Source organism: Coturnix japonica, chromosome 3 (assembly GCF_001577835.2).
Source record: "Coturnix japonica isolate 7356 chromosome 3, Coturnix japonica 2.1, whole genome shotgun sequence".
Taxonomy (NCBI): domain Eukaryota; kingdom Metazoa; phylum Chordata; class Aves; order Galliformes; family Phasianidae; genus Coturnix; species Coturnix japonica.
The window spans coordinates 51,405,824-51,430,523 of NC_029518.1; the positions used below are offsets into that span (position 1 = coordinate 51,405,824).

At 38.4% G+C, this 24,700-nt stretch overlaps 1 long non-coding RNA gene across 4 annotated transcripts in view; it reads right to left on the reverse strand.

The window, feature by feature from the left end:
- Positions 1 to 9,521: 9,521 nt before the first annotated feature.
- LOC107311766 overlaps positions 9,522 to 24,700 on the reverse strand; it is a 29,050-nt gene continuing 13,871 nt past the window's right edge. For 3 of the 4 annotated variants that reach the window (XR_004306688.1, XR_001554237.2, XR_001554235.2), the window contains one exon: positions 9,522 to 12,443. This is a non-coding gene — a long non-coding RNA (uncharacterized LOC107311766). Of the gene's footprint in view, positions 12,444 to 22,213; positions 24,599 to 24,700 lie in introns of those variants that run through there. The other variant, XR_001554236.2, reaches the window with a different exon arrangement.

A 24,700-nucleotide genomic window follows, 5' to 3' on the forward strand; every position in this document is an offset into this window, starting at 1 on the left:
TCAGTAGGCAGTCTTAAAAACATCTGCTCTCTTACAAAACTCAGTCTGTGTGCATATGTGTATGCATGTGTGCATGTGTGTGGTTCGTGTGGTTACTATATAGCAGGTCACTGATTTATCAAACCAGTAATTTGGCCATTAGGTTTTCAGTTTGCTTCTTGCACGCATATTCTGTGGTCAAGTCCATTAGTAAGTTACAGTGATAAACACCTGGAGTCTATCAAAAACAAAGAAAGACTTATTCTGTAGGTACAACTGGCCTGGTGAACATACCAAGCAGAGACTAACTGAATAATACAGAACTCAAGCAGGAATATGTTTTTTATGATGTGCCAGCATAAGAGAGATCAAAGACTAAAGCCAAATAAATAGCAACTGGGTACCAGCAGAGGAAACATATTTAGACTTAAAGTAATCAGAAACAAACCCAGTGTGTGCCAACACCCTCTGAATTCAAAACTAACATTTTCCTCCTTTTCACGAGAGGTTCAGGAGCTGGCAGACTTTGCTTTGTTTTTAAATCTATCAGTTTTATTACTGGCAGGGATTTTTCATTTCTCACAGACAATGGATTGCCAAGCACAGGAATTGTCCACTCACTCCCATCACCCATTCTTGCTCGTGGTTTTAGGGAGTTACACCCCCTACTGCCCCCTGACTGAATGTTCCTTGGTGACATGGTGGAATTTGCCAGCTTACATTAACCATTCATTGAGCTTGACTCCTTATCTGGAACATAGCCTGGTGAACTGAAACAATCTGTCTGGCACCCGGGGACTGGCAGAGCAAATTTTTCCAGATGGTACAAGGAGACACCCAGAATTACAAGCCAGCACTATTTTGTGAGACAGTTTGATCAAAAGGAAAAAGCCTAAATGACTAATGTTCAGTGTCTTGTTAAGTACCTGCAATGTATCTACATAAACAGCTTTAAATGACTACTAGTACTAAAAAACACTTGCAGTCGGAGAAGAGAAAGCAAGAAGATACAAGGGAGGCAGTGAATTGACAGCTTGAGCCTGAGGGCGAAGACTTACATCTGCACTTGATTTGTCAAGGATTTACATTAGTGAAACTTTAACTCTGCAGATTACGCTTACAGAACAAGTTTATGCAAATAAAGCTTAGTCTACAGCGCATGTGGGCCCAGACACAGTGGATTTGGCAGGTTTCATTGAGGCAAGTGCCTGGGTTTAATAAATTCATTTACATAACGGATTAGGACATCTGGAAAAGTAGCGTGGCGGTTTACTGAGATATAAATAATGTTAATTGAAAGGTCACAGGTATGCAAAACACTGCACATGCATAAGGAAATCATGGAAAACGAAGAGGCAAAGACTTGCATTTTTCTCTTGGTTACATGAAGCTAAGCTGCAGATACAGATACTCCACATCTTTCCAAATGACACTCTCAATTTCAGTTCCCATTAGAGATCCTTACTTCATGGCAGATATGCATGCAAACAGTCACCTCCTCCTTGAAAATAAAAAGTAAAATAAAAAAGTCAGTAGTTCATGTCACTCAGCATCAGAACTTAACATCCATAATCTGAAGGAACTACCTCACAAGCTGTGATTTAATAAGCAGTGGGGCTGATATTTCAGTTTTGCCCATAAGTCTGATACCCTGCTGCCATGGCAACAACATCTCTTTTCAACAGTGGTAATAGCACTGAAAATCATGTTTGCACCTAATTGTGTAATATATGTTTGGTAGATTTCTGGATCTGCAAACTAGGATTCTGGTGAACTGATGAGTACGAGATACTAAAAGTTGTATAAGATCAAGCAGTTTGCTGGAAGAATACCATAACCCACGGTCAATTTATAGCTTGGTAAGTCATTCTAATTCCCTTTCACTATTTTTAATAGTATAAAATGACACCGTTTTTAAGCATAAGCAATCATTTTGCAGAGCACAAGCAAACTTTTTTCAGAGTCCATATGTTTATACTTCAAGCAGTTCCCAATAAAGACTATTTAAAAACAACAGACGTGTTACTTATACAAAGTTAAAAATACCTTATTTGGAGATTTTTGCTTTTTTTCAGGTTTTTGATAGGCTTTACTTAGTTGTCTCTTCTCCGAGGTATTAAATGAATGCCTACTAAAGATTTGTCTGCATAATGTTGTCTGGTTGTGCAAAAGCCCTGTGTTGGGCAGCTTGGTTTTAATTCCTACCTAAACCAGAGCACCATGTTAGAGTTGATGCAAAATACACTGAAGAAATAAATATGCATAAAGCAAAATATTTCTACTACTTGGACTTAAAAATGTCAGTTTCACTCTTGTACAATCCAATTATATCATTGCTATATTCAGACAGGGATGGAAATCTGATGAAAATATGGGGCAGGAGCAGCTGGACTCACGTAGTCAATGGGAATGTTGTTGCTGTACATATTGATCTTATCCAAGCAGTTCAATACGTAAAACTAAAAGCCAAGACATATAAGCATAAGGTATGAATGTATCAGCAGTTGTGTTCAAAAGGGATTATGTTTTGGAAGGGCCAGTTCAGCTGTGTGCTGCTGCTGGCATCTGTTAAGAGCAGGGGAAAACGCTCCTCATGTCTTGGTCCATGAGCCAGATATATCACTTCATTCATTCTTGCAGTGGGATGTTGATAACATCTGAAAGCAAACATAGGTGATGATTTGGAGAGGCTGCTAGTAGGCACTTGCTGTTCTCGTTCCAGTTATCATGCTCTGCTTTGGTTGGATCGTTTCCCCAGGAGACAAGATTATAACTTGCTTTAGAAAGTATACATGTTCACTAATGAACACAAACTGTGATCACAGTCCCAGTGTAAATGAGACTACAAAATACTATGAAATGCATCACAGCTAAATTAGTAGAGGCTGTACAAACTTGAATCTGTTTATGAACTTTCCACCTAAGGAAATACATGCTTAAGTCATTTCTTTTCCTCCCAAGTTTAAGGTAGATAAATGTGAGCAGCCTCCAACTATTCAATTCTCTCTATGGCTGGTTCCAGACCATCACTGCACAGGGTGCAGGGAGAGAGCTTCTAACCTTTGCTTTTTTTTTTTAATATTCAAGCCGTTACCCTGCTCCTGAGTCATCTGGCTTTGTAAAGTCAGAGTTCAACTTCATGTCTTTTGAGAAACACTGCTAAAAAATATCTTCAATTTACTGTAAACTTCTGCATCAAATTCCAGGTATCGCCAAGCTATTAAATCTATTTGTAGTATTGTAGTATTTGTAGTATCATAAACTGAGCACAAAAGCAGCTTATTCTTCTCAGTCTCTGACCAAGTTAATTGGATATTACCATTATTTATGTTAAATAATCTCTGTCAGATGGCATTAGCTCTCCTGCTTTCTCCCAGAGTATTTGCTGAATGATACAGAGCCTGTGGAAAAGTTGATCATTCTGTACTTTATAAAAGCAACTGAAGCATTGTGTTCATCAAGGTAAAAGAGACCCTCAGGCTTCCCAACATCCACACAACAGTGAGAGCTCACCGTACTCCTGTGTGACCCTTGGCAGTAACCAAGAACAGCAAACTGGAGATACTGAACTCCGTTGCAATCATAATTTTCACAGTTGTTCATGACCTGGGTTGAGAATTTAAATTCAAAAATATACAGAAATCCAAAGCTATAGTTCCCACAGCAGCTATAACTCAGTCACTGGCATTTAGACATGCATTGTGGAGTGCAGACGCAGTAATGCAAAACACTAAAGCTACCCCTGGTTATGGTTGGCTGGGGGAGCCATAACTCTGAGTTTCCTGACTTTTGTGTTAAGATCTCAACCATAAATATTGCTTTAATGTAGCTTTGTGCAGTGGGTTTATATTGGCATTGGGAGGTGCTCATACGGAAACAGTAGAGAATTAGTGTGGTATGCTTATTAAATGAGTAATGCTTTTAGAATAATTCCTGGGGTGAAATCATGGCCCCAGTGAAGTCAACAGAGCCAAGGTTTCAACTCAGAAACATCTTATTTATTCAGGGAAGAAAGCAGCAAAGGTCCCAGCGGTTTTGTTCTTTATTAAAAGAGAAAGAATTTCAGATTAGCTCCATCCCTCCAAAATAAGGCTCTAAAGGAGTAATCAATTTAATGGAAACAACCAGGAAATGGATGGGGGTGTCTTCGACCTTCATAGAAAAGCTTAGACGTCGTTGAATTTCTTTTGTTTGGTTTTGTTGTTTTCCGCATTAGACTCCTTAAAGTGTCTTTTTTTTTTTCCTACAGAAAGATGCGTGACAATAAAAAAAATTACTTACTGTAATTTTAATTACTTACTTTACTGAACTTCCTTTTACTGTTTATCAGTAGATGACAAGAGAGTTAACGATCTTCTGGAGTGTCAAGTAACAGAAGGAGGGTCCCCAATGAAGGGGTTTCAATTGAAGAGATTAAACCAATACCGGTATTAGTTTCAGTTGTTGATTTCAGTGTGCTTTTTTTTAAGGTAGAACTGACATACAATTATTTTGACTGACATGACGATAGAGAACATTTATCCCAGGGGACTGTTTCTTCTTTATCATGATTTAGCTTACACAAGACAGCCTACTTGTTATGGAAATTAAAAAAACAGATCTGAGATGGGCCAGCCACAGGAGGAGAAAAGAAATGTATCTTACAGTCTGTGATCAGCCAGAGGAATGCTCCATTTGTGCCAATCTGCATTGTGTTTTCAGCTGGGAAAGACACTGTGCAAACTGATAGCAGATGGTAGAGCTGAAAATAGGTGCTTTACATGTTTGATTGAGAGCCAGCATTTTGTCATTTAGTTGTCTCACGTCATTGCACTGTGTTGTGTTGCGCAATCATGTGTGACAGGCCAAAATCAGCCTTACCAACGCAGTATTTTCTGTAACAAGACTCTGCATTGCTCTGATACAGTGGGCAAGAACTTGGTATGTTTACTGATTACTCTTCTTGGAAAGGCTTTCTCTCTTGGAAGCAAGCCTCAGAGGAAAACTTCTGTTGGCTTTTCCTGATGGTACGGCCTGGTGGTGACACTTGGTGGAATATCTGATCAGAGATTCTCAGGGTAGACACAACAGACCTGATGGTGAAGGCTGGCAAAGTGAGAGGGGCTGTGCAGAGACAATGGTCCCTGCAGACTGGTTGCAAACCATGCAAACTTAGTGCCATTGGCTTGTCATGCAAAATGAAAATGTTCCAGCTCTCTGGCAAAAACTGTCATGTGGCAGCATACCAACACCCCCCTATTCTTAGCTGCAAAGGCAGCTATGAGTTGAGTTCTTTCTTTCCTAACTGAAGCAGTGCCCTTAGACTACTCTGCTATGATCTTGGTGTGGTACATGATTTTGAACACTGATGTCAGATCATTTGGGGTAAATTCTCTTCACTTATGCTTGGTAACTCTATTTTAGGAAACTATTGTGGTTTTCTTAATTTATGAATTTCAAAACTACCAATTCCAATGCTGGCTTGCCGTAGCTCCTCTGCTCCATTACATTTATTCACCTGAGCAAGAAAAAGGAGGCAAAGGGAAAAGAAGGGAGATGATGATTACTTCACATAACAACATATTACAATTTTCTTCCATGAGACTGTCTCCATCATGGTACCTTTGCAACTTTCTAGATCTTCCAGAATGCTTTTTACATGGCAAATAAAATAAAACTAGTAACAGGAAAACAAGTCTCTAAAATTTCCATTTGGAATGTAACGAATGCCTGTCATTAGCTTAATGATACTTTCTAGCTTAAGCTTTCTAAGACTATCTTGCTGGGAGTCTCTTCCCTCAGTGATACTTTACTGAACTATGATCTCTCATTCTGCTTCTCAAATTTTCTACACACAGTGGATGCCACTCCCATAGTTTCCACATTTTCTGTCATTTCCAAACCATCTTATATGGTTTCTCCCTTTTATTGTTGATAGCTGTATGAGAAATCAAAAACTGTGAAGCTGAGACTGTAACACATCAGGATATAAAGACTGACCACGCTGCTTCAGTTCTTAGTTGAGTTTGTCTTTTCAGTAGATTTGTTTCCTCTAAGGTTGAAAACAATGGAAAAACATCCATAACTCCACTCATGTTAGATGTTGGGACAACACAGGAAAATAAATAAAAGGAAAATAAATTCTTGCCATTGATTCTTATCCATCAAGCTTTGTAAGCAGTACCACTACTAGGTCAGTTCTCATATTATTTCTGCTCCCCTCCTCTTAGATGCTTAATAAATCTCAAACTAGAGGAGAAGCAGATAGATAAGCTGACTGGTTTTTCTCCTGTGCCATCACCTATACATACATAATATGAATATTTTGTTTTGACTAAGCTTTTCCAGTGAATCCTTTAATTTCTTTTGACAAAAATATCTCCTAGAATTATGGCAACTCAGTGCAGATGAATATAAATCTCCCAAAATACACGGTAGGCTGTAGGCATGGGGCACACATGTTTGAGAGAATAAAGAAAGCACATTTGGTGGGTTTTGCTTTGCAGAACAAATATATTCATGGCCATTTCACTCCCCAAATGAGATGGGCTATGCCTGCTGCATTGGGACTGAAATATAATATTCTCTAGAAACAAAGAATTGCTATGTTTTCTTAAATGTATATTAAAATAGCAAAACCTGTAAGAAGCAAGATACGATGATTTAATTCTCCCAACTGTAAATTGTTGTATGCATAACTTTGTTTGGAAGATGTTTTGGATGATTAAAGAAATAGAATAAAATGAACCTTACCATGAAGTTTTAAGAACATTACCATTACAAAATTTTTCAGGAAAAGACCCTTGTTTAAAACACTACAGTCTTTTGTAACATAGGTATTTTTAGAAGGCATTTTATTTTGCATTGGATATGGATTAACGTTTACAATTAGTTATGCAGTTTTAATTCTGTTTCTAATAGTACTTAAGGTATGGGTATGATTTTGTTTATTTTTTAAGCTACACTGCTTCTTTATTGCTTTCTGACAGAACCTGGAAACAAAACGAAAATTAGGGACATTAGCCTTTTTCAAAATGTTTGGAGAATTATGAATACATGGCACAAAAACCCAAGATAAAACACAAATTACCTGTGGCACAGAAACATAAATCCTTCTGTATAGTTACAAATAGACTTACTTTTCTTCTAACTGTATTTTCCTTGATATTTGCATACAAGAATTCCATTAGCTTCAATGGGAACTTGGAGTGGTACCTTGTACACAATCACTCCTTGCTTATAATTTCTGCAGTGTGCAATGCTAACTCAATTGTGTAGTTCTTTGGGGTATATTTGGTCTCTGTTTGAGCCCAGGACTCTGACTCTGCCAAGTCTCTTGTCCAGTCAGGTTGCCATGGGACAAGAGATGTGGCTGGAAGGTGGCAGATTTTTCCAGCATGGTATTGAGAAGATCTGGGGAAGCAGGAAGGATGGGAATCGATAGGAGTCAGACAGTTTTGCTGAAATGTGTTGCTGCCCATCTCTTTAATGCTGCTACTGTGAGCTGAAAACTGCCAGCTCCTCCTCTCTGCTCCTCTCTCAGGTAAAGACAAGGATAAGGACAAAGCAAAGGCACGGGTTGGCAGGGAGAAGGAGTGCCCAGCAGTCCTCATAATGTGCTCTCATCAGTGAAAAAGGGACATCTCTGCCCCTCATGGCCCAAACTCCTGGTAGTTTATCCTCCACACATGAAAGGCAGCCCAAAGTTCCAGCAGGAGATGGGGCCTTCTGACACACTTCTTTAAAAAACTTTTCAGGCAGAGTCAGTTTTGGTCCAAAGATCTTAAAAGCAAGAGCCAAGAAATACAAAGCTACTTAATAGTTTACAAGCTAGGCCTTCGACAGAGACACTCATGCAGACCTTCCTCATAGCATAAATTTTCATGCAGCAAGCAGTTACAGTTCAATGGAAGCATACTTAGGTGTTTGCTATTTATTCATTTTCTAATCTTGTGCTTTGACGTGTACCAATAATTTGTCCAATATCCATGACACCCATGGGACAAAAAACTGGTACAGGTCTGTGGAAAATAGTGAAATCAATAGAGCTACTTCAGATGTGGACAGGTTTATATGGAAAAGAAATCTTGCCCATACTTCTTACAAGGGATCTTTGTTGCTGTAATCTGCCATAACTGTGCGTTTGTTTGTTTTTTTCCAGCTTTCTTACTGGCAAGTACACCATCCTGACCTTGTTCTTTCTTTATTTTGGAAGATTTTTGCATAACAGAGAATTATTTCACAGAGAGGTCTTTTCTTTTCTTTTCTTTTCTTTTCTTTTCTTTTCTTTTCTTTTCTTTTCTTTTCTTTTCTTTTCTTTTCTTTTCTTTTCTTTTCTTTCCTTGTGTCCTTTCTTTCCTTTCTCTCTTTTTCCTTCCTTTCCTTTCTTTCCTTTCCTTCCTTCCTTTCCTTTCTCTTTCTTTCCTTTCCTTCTCCTTTCTTTCCTTTCTTCCTTTCCTTCCTTTCCTTTCTTTCCTTCCTTTCCTTCCCTTTCCTTCCCTTTCCTTCCTTTCCTTCCTCCTTCCCTTCTTCCCTTATTCCTCCCTTTCCTTCCCTTTCTTCCCTTCTCCTTCCTTTACGCACTTCCCTTTTCCTTCCCTTTCCTCCCTTTCCTTCCCTTTCCTCTCCTTTCCTCTCCTTATCTTCTCACTTTCTCTCCTTCTCCCATTTCCCTCTCAGCTCTCCATGATATCCACTCATCCCTATTCACTCCTACCATTTATTCTACTCCTTCTCCTACCTCCATCTCTCCTCTTCCTTCCCTCTCACTCTTCCCTCTCCCTTCCTTCCCTGTTCCCTCTCCTCCTCTCCCTTCCTCTCCTTTCCTCTCTTTCTCTCCTTCCTCCCTATTCACTCTCCATTTCCTCTCACTTATTCTGCTCACCCTTACTCTCTCTTTCCTTTGTCCTTTCCCTTATCACTTCTTCCGCTTTCCTATTATTTATACTTTCATTTCCTTTCCTTTCATACTTACCTTTGCTTTCCTTTCTTTTCCTATTCCTTTTACACCTTTCACTATTCCTTTCCATTTCCTTTCTCTTCCTTTCCTTTCTTTCATGTTCCTTTATACCTTTCCTTGTCTTTACTTTCCCTATTCCTTCCTTTCCTTTCTTTCCTTTCCTTTCCCTTATCTTTCCATATTCCTCTTCCCTTCTTTCCCTTTCCTTTCCTTTCCTTCCTTTCCATCTCCTCCTCCTCTCCTCTCCTCTCCTCTCTACTTTCCCTTCTATCACTTTTCCTTTCCTCTCCTTTACCTTTACCTTTCACTATGTCCTTTCCTATTCCTTTCCTTTACCCTTTAACTCGTTCCGTTCCATTCCGCTTATCCTTTATTCCATTTCCTTTCCTTAACTTTCTCTTTCCTTCTTTCCTTTCCTTCTACTTCGCTTTCCTTTTCACATTTATCCTTTACCCTTTCCTTCACTATTCCCTTTCTCTTTTCCTGCATTTTTCACCTTTTTTCTCCTATTTTTCCCTTTCTTTCCTTTTTCCTTTCTTTTTCTTTTTCTTTTTCTTTTTCTTTTTCTTTTTCTTTTTCTTTTTCTTTTTCTTTTTCTTTTTCTTTTTCTTTTTCTTCCTGGGGTATATTCTAATGCTAAACCAAATATAAATTAAAAAGTAATTTATTTTTAAGGATTGTCACAAATTTGATTGAAAATTTTTATCTAAAAGGATAGTTATTTTAATAATATCAAAAGCATTATTTACTAGGAGTTACTCTACTTTGTACAGAAAAGTGAATTTGGCCTCTATAAAACTGTAGCATAATAAATTCTGCTGTTTGAGGCAAAATAAAACCAATATAATACATCCAATGAAGGAAAAAATAGCTTGAATACTGCCAAAGTAGCATTTTTATCTCAGAACAGAATTTGTGGTATTCACAGACCTGCTACTTCCCCTACTTCTTTCAGTATCAACAAAATGGAGATAGTACCTCAAAAGTCAGTCACAATTTAAGTCTAAAACACACTTAAACACATGTTTGAAGTATATTGTTTTGGTGATGTGGTACTTGAGCTACGGCTGGTGACGTTGGTCAGTTACACTGTGCCTGGAAAACATCTGTCAGTGGAATTACTAGTGTTTCTCTGCTGTGCACACATTCTGTAATCTCATAAAGGAGATTCTGCGCAAAAGGCAAAGAGTGAAATTCAGATTTCTTCCTGTGGTGTACAAGCCGGGCTGAAAAGTTTAATCCCTCCAAAATCCATGGGCATGACTCAAGCAGTTGCAGCGGCCCTTCAGGACTGGCAGCCTCTAAACTCAGCATATACAGCTCATTATGGATCACAGAGTTCCTGGTGGTCCTGTGTTTAAGCTCCCAGCCAGGTACAAATGCCCTTTTCTATGGACCATATAGAAAGTTTAGCTCTTGCATAAGCATCATCACTGTTTGAATCAATGCAGGATGTGACCTCAACTCCGCATTATCCCTGCAGCTGAGTAGGTGCTCTTGAGCATAGCTTATGCACTCAGACAGCACTAGGCACAGTACAAAGAACAGCAGTAGTGGGTTCAAAATTGTGAAGCTGAGACATGAAAAACTGCTAATTGCTATTGTCTGTTTAATTGAGAGATCTCCTGGAAGAAACTCTTGTACCCTCTGCTGCAGGCTGGAATCCAGAAAGGAATCCAGGAAGGGGTGAGAATTCAGCATTAACAGGTGATGGTGAACATTTTACAAGCAACCTTTCAAACTGGTGTTCATGGAATATGGGAAAATCAAAAACCACTGCTTTCTAAATTTTTGGGAAAGTGGAAAACTTACTCAGTTTTGTCTGAAAATTGGCATGGATTTACTCAGATAACAACTTAATCCAAGTATTCAAATATTGTTGTCTGGTCAAGGATCACTTATAGTTAAAAACCAGATAATCTAGTAAAACAAAATGCAAGACCTAATTAGTGATGGTAACTCTGGCCTCATAAGAAAATAATGTGATTGAACTGAAACAAAGATCAGAGCACAGAGGTGTTATTCCAGATGCAGAAAGTCTTAAATACATCTTTAAAATGTATGATATGGTGCCAGATGGTTGAACCACATCTGAGTTTTCCAACACATTCAATATTCAACCAAAGTTAGATAATTACATGAAGTGAAGTTGCTACGGACTTGGTATTATACTTAATGTAAGCATTGATAAATTGATTTTTCATCATGTTCAGAAAAACTGGTGGGTGGCATTTCTCTGAAATAAGTGTTAATTAGAATAATCCAGTTTCAACTCATGTTTTTCAGCTGCAAATGCAATTCTTTTGAGTTTTAATAAAATAAAATTAATGTAAAGCAATAGTTAGTCTAGCTAATAGTAACATTTCTGTGTTTTCTCTCTATGGACAAAATATCATCCAGCTCTGAAACTAAATCTGGGCAGTTTAAATCTTGAACATAACAAATAACCTACTGGAAATTTTGGCTACACCTACACACTCTTTTGAAGCCTTTATGTGAGTGGTAGCTAGGATGGTCTAGTTCTCTGATTTAGCATATATTCATATCATTTTCTTCAATCAACCTGTGATTTATAGAGTGAGATTCAGCTTAGCATGAAGACACATATCTTCATACATGGACATACAAGTATGTAAACTTGCATTGTAGCTAAGTGAGATTTCCAACTGTGTCTAAAGGCATTTAACCTCAATTAAAACTAGGTGCTTAGAATGCTTGCTTGCAGTTAGGTGTCCTGTGCTATTTGATATATTGTAGAGTATCTAAAACACTGCCATAGGGCAGGCAAAAATGACACATGCCCCACAGAAGGCTCTTGATTTTCTAAACTGGCAGGAGGTCAGGCAGAACATCCTGGGGCATCTTATATGGTATCAGGTACCCATGCATGGACAGGTGAATTCAGTGACTTGTCAACTTGATGTGTTTAGGCTTCACAGACTATACTGACAAGTTGTCTGTTGACTAGAACAGGACTCAGACACTTAGCCCACACACAGACAGATGCTTAAACACAGAAGTCTAAGTTCTGTAGAAGCCTTGATGCTGTTAGCATGTAAAGACATACTCAACTCTGGCAGCCTATGACTCTATGATTATTTCTGTGGGATCTTGACAGGTAGGCTTCCAGGATGAATTATACCACATACTGGTTGCCTATCAAATGCTATAAAGGTAGTTGATAAACAAAGAAGTAGCAGAGCCAGATGACAACCACCTGGACATCCAAAATTAAACATCTGCTCAGGCCTGCACTAGGCAACAATGTAGTGGCAAGATCCTAGACTTTATCCCTTCCCACAATTCCTGAATGTAGCATCAGTGTCTGAACATCAAAGTGCACCTATGGTGCGTGAAGACTCCGTATGGCTCAAGCCAAGACTCACTTGATTATTTATTTCACAAGATAATTTATTTTCCAGAAATCCACTGGTTACATGAAGCAGTGAAGAATGGAGAGAAAATTCAAGAATGATCATTCTTGTTCACCCCTCAGTGGTATAAGGGAGGAAGATGGAAGGTCTTTCTGGAAAAAAAAAAGAAATCCCTTAGAGCAAGAACATTATGAAGATATTGCCAAGAAGTTTTATGTTGCCCAAGTTAAATTAACAAAAGAATTGCCCTGATATAAAACTCACATAAACAACAGGAAATGACAGTTAAAGTTACCAGGTATATTAACTGATATAGACATAAGTATGGATACAACTTTATGGATACTTATGGACATGATAATAGCAAAATTTTCCAAGTCATCTGTTTTTAAAAGATTATTCCAAAAAAATTACAGAGAAACTCTTCAGGTCATTATCCTCCCTTGATCACAGGTCAGGAAGGCACTAATGAGAAACCATAATTGGACAAAGAAACAACTTGACAGTATGTTGTTTATTTAGTGCCTCTGTCCATCTCTTGTTTGGCTTGTATGTCCAACTAGATCTTGAGTAGACGTCCTTTACAGTATCTCTATTAAGGACCTCACTAATGTCTCATTGAGCCTCTCTACATCCCTAATTCTGATGTGAATTTAACTGAATGAAGACTTTTCTAAGCTTATCCTAGAAGTCATGATTTGTGGCAGTTCTTCCATACAACCCTGACATTTTGGTGGTTCATTAGCAATAAACACAGTTGCTACTAAATTATAGAAGTTATAAATTAGGACATGAAAATCAATTTAGTAGGATTAATCATTTATTTTCCACTCTGTTTTTAAGGAGGTGTTTATACAAGCTCTTAATTCTAATTTTCCCCATGACTTCCAATTTTTGGTCACACAAATATGTCAAATACCCGGATAGAAGTTTTCCTTTCTTTCCTTAATATAAAATTTAATTTCAAAATAAATAACACTGTTTGTTGTTTTCAGATTGTTTTTTCCTCTCTAAGACTTTTAATCAGAAAATATATTTTTTTAAAAAGCATGCTCTTAAGATTTAAAAAACATTTTTAGTGGGAAGGACAAGAAAGGGCATTTTCTGCCACTGTAGTGAAAATTTGCTTTATCATTAAGACCTTGATGTGGCTATGTCTCCCACCATAGTAAGATTCCTCAGGTATCTGGATAACTTTTTCTGCACACATCTCAAACAGTTTTTCCTCAGCAGTGTTGATCAGCTTGGCACCAGTGTCAATGACACTGGTGCGACAGCCAAGACTACTCTGCAGGACCTGACCATCTCAGAGGACAGTAGATCAGCCCCTGCACAGCGCAGAGAATCTGATACAGCTACTGCTTCATTCCTCTGAATTTATGCTTAAAAAATGCTATATACCTACTATATGAAAAAGTTGTTCCAGCTTTGCTTCTCCTGGTCTCTACAGCACCCAGAGTGATGGTCCTTGTCCACCCTTTTGAATTTTCATAGACTGGCTTCAGCTGTCTACTGAAGAAGGGATCAGCAAAGCCCTGCCATTGAGACCAGCAGTCAGAACATACACCTGGGAGAGGACAGACTTGGACTCCTATAACAATGTGATCTGCTACTCAGTTCCGCTACTTACTATCATTACGTTTCCTAATTATTACATTAAAAACACAACGGCTTAAGAGTGAGGACAAGAAATGCTCTTCAGAATGTTGTTGGAGTGTGGCATTCGGAGAATTTGCCAAGGTGGAAGGAAATATATCTTTAAGTTCATTCCTGTGTTGGCTGAGGGCTGGAATGGAGGAGAATCTCCTCCATTTCACTGTCATTAACCTCTGCTCACAGGAGCCAGGACCAGAGACAAGCACATGTCCCCAGCACAGCAGAGGGGTCCAAGCTTTCAAAGCTCTTCAGAAAGATCACGTTCCACCATGCTTTTTTCTGGTGGAACCAGACACCAAATGGTGTCTCCTCATCATGCACCAACACCCCCAGGTCTCTGCCTGTCTTCACAACATGCAGGGCTTCTACCAAACCCTCCTGCTTTTCCCCCAGGCAGGAGAGAAAACTGGGAACTGTTTCAACTACATTTCTATTAGCTTTGTAGCTTTGCCCATGCGTCTTCATGCTACTTTCTTGGCTTCTCTGGGGACACCATTTTACTGTTTGGTGGTACAGGGATGCAAGTCAGCCTGCACCTATATAATTTGCAGATATCCCTCAACATTTGCTACCTCAGGGCATAGCAGCTTGTTTAATGAAGACTGCAAACTTAGCAGCCCCCCAGGCCTCCCAAATTAGGCACTTGTGATATGACAAGCTTCTTAACAATATTATTTACTTTCCCTGAGACATAACAAGGGAAGGTTATGTTTCCTTCCCTGCAGAAACCAGTAGCATGATGGATGAAACTTCAGGAAATATTATACTAGCTGGATGTTCAGGGTTTAATATAAAACATACTTGTGTCTGAGCTGGGCCTGAATTTTTCAGCAACCTGAATTCCTTTAAGGAAATATTAATTTCCTTCCTTTGATGCAATTAGGCTTTAAAATCTTTCAGCTCTTTCATTCTGCTAGGAAAGAAAAATCATTTCAATTTGCCCAGCTCCTTTTGATATTTCACTAAGATGTAGCAGAGGAGCCCTCTCTTCCACTTGTGGCCTTTTACTGCCAATAGAGAAAAAAAATTCCAGACCAGTTCAGCCAGTTTGTTAGTCCTGCAGACAATCATGCACATGATAATTGAAGGGGCAAGAGAAGAGGGTAGGTTTTGAGGCAAGGAGAGGGGCATCCTCAGTGTGCCACCCTCTGTGGTGTGGGCCTGTGAAACCTCCATCATTATTCCCTTTGCTGCCTCAAGTCAGAGCATGGTGCAGGCTCAGGGTGCCACCTACTTTGGTGGCACTTCCTACAGCAGCTTAAATTAAGAACAAAGCAATCTTTGTTCAAACTGCAAGAAATGGCATTCTTCCTCATATCATCTCCACTTTCCTTAAGAACTGTTCAGAAAAATGATGCCTACTGGTATTTGGAGGTGTCCCAGGATGGAGTCAATGAAACTTCAATCTCCAGTCCCTGAAATGGCAATATACACAGGGACTGAACTACAAATCACAGGTGAAGCCTTTGGGCTGCTTCTTGCTTTATCAAACTGAGTGGCTCCATCCATGCAAGGGGAAGCAGAGGCTGCTGGAAGTGAGCAACAATGTGCTGGTCACTGACTTTACAGATCTTCCAGATCTACAAGCAGCCAAGAATTGCCTTCACCATGCTACTGTAAGCTGCTGCCATGACTAACAGTTTTTTCCGTTACAATTTTAACCTCAAATAAAATAGTAGTCTCAGGAAAAATATAAAGAATTGAAAATGTCTACTCAAACTCAAAAACATCCAGAAGGTAAAACTCAGAACTTCATTTTACAGCCATAGGTCTAACCTTAAAATCAAGACGTGTAGGGAGATGGCTTCTCTTACACTATTCTGAGAGCAAAGTAATACATCCCAAGTGATTTCAGGTAGGTAGGTAGGTAGGTAGGTAGGTAGGTAGGTAGACAGACAGATAGATAGATAGGTAGATAGATAGATAGATAGATAGATAGATAGATAGATAGATAGATAGATAGATAGATAGATAGATATGAATTGCAGCAAACCAAACACTCTTTAATTCAATCTAATGAACCACAAGCCAACCAATTTAGTTATGCAACAATATTTGCTTTCTCTCCTGTGCAGCACCTCATGCCAAGAAAAGATTATAGCAACAGCAATTTGTTTCAGATTTACTTTGTCAGATCAGCTGCTGATAGCTTCAGACCACCCTAATCTGGGAGAGAAAATGAAGCCGTCTGTTGACAGAAGAGCCATTTGTGATTTTCCTGAAGTACTTCATTGTTTATGCAAAACCATTAAGAAAGCATAGGGTGATATGAGTTCCAAATCCCTTTTTAAAAAGATAACCAGAGACTTCAGATTTATGAGTCCACCCAAGTTCTCTTCATGAGATACTGCAGTCTTCTTGACTCAGATAAAATGCAAGTCTAAGCACTAACTGTATCCACAGTGCTTGCTACTACAAAATATTTGGTTAGTTTTCATAGAACACTAAACAGTGGCTTAGCTTTGGGGGCTATAAATAAAGGAACTTAATTCTGAAACAAACCCAGAGTTTACATCATCTTACCTATAAACTGTAAATTAGGTGTAATGGAAGTTACATTAGATCTTTATATGCCACTTAGAGGTAAGACTTTCAAAGATGTCTAAGGAATTTAAATATCCAATTCCCATTAATTTTAATAGAAAGCTATACTCAGTTCCCTTAGGTAGTTTCAAAAACTTAATCTTAACAGGCTATGTTATAAACCCTGAACCTATTCGATCCTTGGAGAGATTCCTACTGAGTTTAGGAGATTTGGATGTGACTCTTGTTGCTTTTCCAGGCCAGGGATCTCCTCCTCTGTCAATGGAGATCATAGTACCATGGCCGGAGCCCAAATGCCTCCCTGACCATAGACCCCCTAACCTGATGTCACATTTTTTTCCTTAGATACAGAATGAAAAAAGGCCAGAGCACTGTACAAACAGAAAAACGTCACATGATTGCTTCACACGCACACAGTGCATAAAGTTCAAATTCCTTTTTTTCTAGACAGGACTTTCTTCGTTCAAGGAGCTGCTGTGGCCCCTCTGCATGCTTGAGGAGAGTAAACCAGGAGATTCTGTAAGATATCTGCAGTGTCACAAGGGAGATTAGAAGGAGGGTATTACATTATTTTGTACCAAGTTTGGCAAGATCCTCAGACTACTTATGTCAGTGGCAAAGCTCCTATTGCTCACAATGGCGCCAGATTTCCCCTGGCCCAAAGCTCCTGCATGCTCCAAAGGATTTCAAATCCCCAGCATTGTGGGTACCTTCCTGACTCCAGCCCACCTTTACCTTTTCCTAAGATAAGCTCTGGTCAGCACTGGGAGGGCACATTCTCATGTCCAAGCAGTGGTAGCACATTGTCAATGTGTCACTTCAGGACCCCTCACCTCAGGACCAGGCCCTGCCTGCCCAGCATGCCCATTGCTAAATTGAAGGAAGTAGTTAATTCTGTCTTTGCAGAACAGAGCTCTCTATTCACAGGACTCCTTCAAAATTCAAGTTAAGCTGCAGTTTCTTTCATACACAGGATTTAAGTTTGCTTTTTCATCATAGGAACAATGCTCTTTGAGCGTCCAGATTACATAATGCTGTATATTGCAAAAACGAGAAAATAACCACAGGTAATTTTAAACCAAACACAAAATTATATTAGTTGCACTTGAATTTAAGGCCAAATTTTGGATTAGGGCTCCATTTATTGGCAATTCTGGGAAAAGGTTTCAGGATAATCCCCAGTTAATGAAACCTTTGCTAGTGAATTTCCTTTGTCAACACTGCGTTTAATGTGAGAAGTGCTTATACCTGCTAGATCATCAAAACTTGCAAAGCTAATAGACTCCATTGGAATGTAAAAAACAGGGAGGATTTTCATAAAACTTTAATAAAAGCTTTTGGCCCAGAATGGTGTAGGGTGATTCCTTTAAAAACAACTCCACTATTACTATTCTCCAGTTTCCAAATACATTTCTTTTTGCCATGAAAATTGACAGACAGCTATGCTGAAACATATATATGTATGGTAAAGTATTTCTTGGAAATGTTGCACAAACAAAAGAAAAATTCAATTGTAAAACCCCTAGAAACCTAGCCAAGCTGAGCCTGAGCTTTAGATCATTTCAGTCCCGTGCAGGGGTTATGGTCGGACAGACGCCAAGACCCAAATAAAGTGAGTGGAAAGCTCATCTTGACCACTTCTAGCAAATACCAAGTAGAAATGCTGGTTAAGTTCTAACTAACAGCTAAATGCTGCAGTGCTAGGCTTCCTTCATGTCTCTGTGCACAGTGACTGACAGGAGCGTGACAGAGATCTAACTTGACCTATGGGGAGGAAAACCATCCTATCCTGTCACAGAAGCAAATGTAGGTGCAGTCTGCATTTAGTGAGGTTTAAATATCTGCATCACGGGCATTTTAGAAAAGCCACCTCTAACAAAAGCTTTAGGGTGGCATTTTTTGTGAGAGTTCTGTGCCAAAGGTTGACTGTTTGAATGTCAGCCAATTATTTAAAATAATAATAATAATAATAATCAAAAAAGCTCTAGGGCTATCTCTTGCTGGTAGTATCACTTACAGTATAGGGAAAGTATTTCCTCTTTCAGGAACCCAAAGCAAAAATGCTTTTGAACACCAGTTTAGACCCAAAACTATTTTATTTCTTTTTGTTCAGTTCAAAGCCTTTCACACTACAGAGTCATTCCTACAGCTGATTATCAACCTGAAATCCCCTCCTGCTCCTATATAAAACCATTTGCCACAAGGATCTGGGATGAACAGCAAGAGACACTTTCAAAGAATCCTTCCTACTGCACAGAGCAAGTGCTGAGATAGGACTTTGGAAATTCAATTAATGCTTCCATGAACACAAGTAATGCATGAACGTGCCTGTGGCTGTGTACTTCTCTATGAAACCTTAGAACTAGGATTAAAGTGACTTTCAGGTCAAGCGGGATGCTTGAACTAAAAAAGAAATGCTTTATTTTTCCTTTAAAATTTTAAACTCTTCATTTCAACTGTGTTGACTTTGTGTTCACAAAAACAAGAATGCTCATGGAAACAGTATTCAAAATATTTTTAAATACTTGGGAAAAGCAAATTCTGAAGTCCTACAAAAAATATTTGCAGTGGAAATCTCATTCCCCTCATCCAGTCAGGAAATAGAAATACACCATATACACTGTACAGCCATTACAGCTGTTAGAAGTGTGCCAAAAGCTACTCATAAATTAACTACGGACATTGAATTTTGTAAATAAGTTTGATTAATAACTAATCAAAATCATCTCAATGACAATCCAAATTTAAAAATATGGAAACATTTGCTGGAAAATATGGTATTGCATATGGCACCTCTAGCTTGACTTCCCAAGTATCTGAACTGCTGTACTACATTCTGCCAAACGGGTCCTGGTTGAGTGGTAAGAAAAACTTTTGCTTTATTTTTCCTCCTTTTTGCTAACTGAGTTTTTCACTATGGTGCTGTCAGAGTGGAATCTATAGGACTGTGTAGGAACATAGTGGAACTATACTTCTCCAGAGACACATCACAGGGTACAGCATATACTGTCCTCACCCTGATTTCTTACAACATCCCCTTCTCACAATTGTGCTTGAAGTCTCCATTTCAAAAAACACCTATGCACTTGCCTAACTTTCTCTCTATCTGAAATGTCTCTTCCTTAGCATGGTGCAGACATATGTTAAGCTGCAAGGTCACTTTACTATAGAAATGCTTTCCTGAAATTATGTTTAAGCAACAAGTTACTATACAGACAAATGTTTACATAATCTTTTTTGTTTCTAATATATCACAGTTATAATTACCACAGTGCTGTATTTTCTAATATTCGATGACTGATTATATCCTGGAAAAAAAAAAAAAAAAAAAAAAAAAAAAAAGAAAGAAAGAAAGAAAAAAAAAGAAAAAAAAAGACATAATTATGTTGATATCAAACATCAGGTGAGTAAAAGCCAAGGGCGGGATAACTGCATCTGAGATGCCAGTTGAGCATAACATCATGCTTGCTTTCATATTTCTAGTCATGGGTAAAAGAAATTCAAGAAGAAAAACAGATGTCAAGGATAGATTTATGGTGTGCAAGCAAGACTTCAGACATACCCTTTGAGATACCATCCAAATCTTGGTGAGATCAGTTAGATGCTATCTAAGCAGGCAAGGTTAAATGAAAATTACTGTCTACCTGAATTGTTCTGAAATCCACAGAATTTCAAAGTGAAAATGTTTTCTCCCTTCCCTATCTGGGGAAAATTCTTGGTGATAGTGCAGGTTTATTTTAAAGATTTTCTACAAGCAGTGCTGTGGTTAGCCTCCATTTTGAGTTGCATTCTAGTGAATAAAGTCAAGTTAATGAGCTAAAAATGAATTGTCTCCGAACCAAATTATGATTCACAAACAGTGGCAGAGGCAGGAAAAGAAAGTAGAAACTGAGTAATAAATAACAAGACCAAGAAAAAGATACAGCAAGCAATACACACTACAAAGTGTGGAAAATTGATAGATTGATAGAAATAGATAGAAATTGATAGAAAATTGATAGAACAAAACAGGTTCACCTGACCAGGATGGCAATAAAGGTCAACATGAGATCAATACCAAGTATTATGTAGAATGTGATGGTAGGGGTTAGAGCATATATTAAAAGTGCTGAAATAAATCATTCTAATCATAAATCATCTATAGATCCAGAAGAGTCTAATACTTTCCAGGTCACTTGTAACTCAGAACATCTACGAAGGAACCCCTAGACAGATTTGCATTCCTTCTGTAAATGGAGACATTTTAAATGACTATGTGCAAATACAAACATTTAGGAGCAAAAGTGGGTTGCAGACAGCAAGGTGGGAGTAGCATGTTCTTGTGTCATCCTAGAGCCCACAAATCAACTTGTAGTTCAAGTGGGATGCCTATGCACTCAAGCCCTGCTCTCCACTCATGTGTTTCCTCCAGTCCCCTGTAGGAGATTCCACTGATCTTAGCCTTTTCAGACTCCTCTGATACAGTGCCTTTCTGGCTGAGGGGACATGCCACCTTTGTTACTTTTTAGACACTGGAATTTATTGTGATTTGCAGCGATTCAGCTCTCAGCACTTGAAATGTTTATGACGTTTTAAATATTAAGAAATATAATAGTCACAAGTATAACATAAATAAATTTAAATATAATAAACTCCTCTTGCTTCCAGCCAACACAAACTGTGAAATGAGAAACTCAGGGATTGTCTGTCTGAGGAAAAGGAGACTAAATACTCTTATGCATAAGGAAGCCAAAAGATTTCTCTGTCCTGGGAAATGTCTCAAGGCTTAACTCTACATGCCAAGAAAAGTTATTTGCTGTTGGTTTCTTTTAATCTTCCTTAAGTCTCTTATTCAGATGTCCAGCACAGACAATCTGAGAGAAGGATCACACCCTCAGACATAGCAGCAATCAGAGTCACACTTGACCAAAGAGTGGCCTTTCCTAAGCATTGTTTCTAGGTACTGATGACTGACCAGCATTTCTCTGTTCTACCCACATTGGTTTAATGCTGGGACAGCACTAAGCAGTCTGGCATCCAGACCTGCAATCATACTTCACAATCACCACCAAAAGACTGGGAAGTTATCATTTGTGACAATATTAGCCAGTAAGTATCTACTTCATATTTTAAGTTATGAAAGTCCTGCTTGCAGAATCTCTTTTTGCCAGGTTAAAGATTCAGCAGGTGTAGCACTGACAGCACCACATGCAGATGAGAGTGCTATACAGATGTTGAAGGACCTAAAGAACAAGGGGCATGAGGAACAGCTGGCTTAGGTCCCTTGGTTTGCTCAGCCCAGAGCAGAGGAGGCTGAGGGGAGGCCTCATGGTGGCTTGCATCTCCTCTGGAGGGGAGTAGAGGGGGCAGTGCTGAACTCTGCTCCCTGGTGACAGCAATGGGACAATAGGGAACAGCATGGAGCTGTGTCAGGGGAGGGTCAGGTTGGGGGTTAGGAAGAGGTTGTTCACCAGAGGGCAGTGGGCATGGAACAGGTACCCCGGGATCACTGTCCCAAACTGCTGGAGTTCAAGGAGCATTTTAGGACAATCCCCTCAGATATAAAGTTTAAATTTTGGGTGGTCTTGTGTGGAACCAGGGGTTGAACTCAATGATCCTTGCGAGTCTCTTCCAATTCAAGATATTCTATGATTCCATGTTTCTATGAAATGTATAGAACATAACTTGGCTACTTGCCATTTCAAGAGTAAAAGTAACTTATAAGTATTTTAAAGATCTGAAATATCTCTTAGAGTGAAAAATTTTACATAAAAATACATAATACTATAAGATAAAAAACACTATAGGGTAACCAAGAGGAACCATAGAGTTACCAGTAATGAAAAGAAGTACACCTCATAAGCTGAGATGCTGGTACACAAAAGAACTCTTCAGGAGAGAAATGTAGCCTTCAGCTTTTGAGCTGTTAAAGTACTACACTGGTAATTTACTGCTAACGGTAAAAATAACCTTGCACTATCAAAAGCAGAATGGATGATACAGAATTTTCCCCCTCCAGTAATTATAAATCTAGTTATCTCCATTTTCCTTTTAGGTAAGTATAATGTAACACAAATTCTATGCTCCTCTGAATTCTGTTATTCTGTAGAAATATTGTCCAAATAGTTCAGCAGTATTTTCAGCATAAAAGTGGCCTGTTAATGGATCATATTGACTAATCTGTGTTCAAACATAACAAGAAATTATTTCCTCGGCTCTCCTTCTATTTGAGGAAAACATTTTACACAGAGAGAAATAACAAATAAGAAATAGTTATTCTTGCTTAGTTGAACATAACAGCAGATTTTTCACACTTCTATCTACAAAACTTGCAAGAATAACTCACACTTCCATACACATTTAAGGCATGGTTTGGCTCAAGGAAGAAAGCAAAACAATCCTGTTTTTTCATGTGACATTGTTCAAACTTAAATTTACTTTAAATAATTGTTGTTTTTTTAATTTTCTGCAATCATGGTTGTTTCCCCATCTCAGCAACTACAATCACATCAGCAAGACATGGGATAACAGCACAAAAACATGTATTTTCTTATTTACATACTGAGATTTGATTCTTCTGGTTTAAGTTTGCATAGTACCCTTCTGATTACGGCCAAATCATTATTGAAGTCTTTTCAAAAGGTTTACTTTCAATGACTGATGTGAATTATTTCACAGTTAGACTAGACAGGGTTATTTTCATCCTTTAGAACAGGGCTAGCACAGAGCCTAAGTCTTCTGATACTTCTACAATGCAGTCCACATTACTAGATTTGTCATATAGTTACACTGTAATACACTGCGCAATTTTAAATTTACTGGCTTAAAATAAATAAATAAATAAATAGAAAAAGCATAACCCTGTATTATTTTGAAAAACAGAAGCTTTTTTTTAGTAAAATATCTTACTGCATTGCTCAGTTCCTTGAGCTCAAGTTCAACAACCTGAAGTAATGCTCAAAGCTAAGAATGTTCTCACAAACACTCTATGAAGTGGTTGGTGCGACTGCCTGAAAAGAACCTATTTGTTAAAAAGAATCATCAGCCAAATTTGTTTTCTTTTTCTGCAAGAAGAAAAGAATAACAATTCCTGCATCTTTCAGCGCATAAAACTGTGTAAAAAAGTTCTCATCACTTCAATTTGAGGAAGTAAATGATTCTTCGTAGGTAAGTTTCCCAATTATATTTAGAGTTGTGTAGCATTCCCATTCTGTTTCATTCAGCTGCTGGAATATTGAGTCAAGTCCACTATTTACAATGTCAGAAAGAGTAGGAAGCACTGCCCAATTCTAAATTAGGCTACTTAGTAGAAGTGGCTCAAAAAAAACACCAACAGAAATACAAACAAACCCTGGAAAATACATTTGTGAAGCCTGAAGGATTTCAAGGAGAGTTCAGAGTAAAACTATTTTATTTTTCCTATTACACAGTTTTTTTAAAACAAAAAAGAGAGATGCTCAGCAAAGATGACTTTACACTATGATAATAAATATATTAAAGTATTGATGACAGAAATGACAGAATATATTTGTTAGATAAAGTTTCACCTTTTTGAAGAGGGAATCCTCAAAAGAAAACAAATGTCATGCAACATATTTTTAACTAGCTAAAAGGAAAGGTAAAAACAAAGGCATGTTGTGTTACAGCTGCTACAATTATTAAGGCTAGTCTTGCTCCCACTTTGGTCCCACCAGGTAGTATCCAAATTCCTTGAGTAATCCCACTGAATCCAATGGGAAAGCTCACAAAGTAAGGAACAACTATTGTGATTAACAGTGGCAGAATCTGACCCTGAGGTCATTTTAATAAGCATTCTGGTGACTTGCTATTTCCTAAGGACCTCTTTTCATAATACATTCCATAAAAATAATCTCTAGAAAGATACAGTTTCTTCTGCTCCAATACTCCAAACATTTGGAAATCCTGATGAGAACAAAATGATGCCTGCTGGTCAGTGACAGAAATAACCAGCAGAACATCTGTACTTAGAGGACCACATAAATATCAGTGTTAAACCTTCCTCTGTGGTTCTGTCTTTGAGCTGTTCTGGCTTTTCACCATTGAAAAACCAAGACCACAGGTCTGTCTTTGTCTTCTTAGTCCACAGGCCATAATATATTTCTCCCTGCTAGTGGGAGAGAATAAGAGAAAAAGGAAAGATAGAAAGTAAAGGTGAGGAAGATCTATTAGGTCATTTTGGTCACCATCATCCTAGTGCAAGATTATTCCC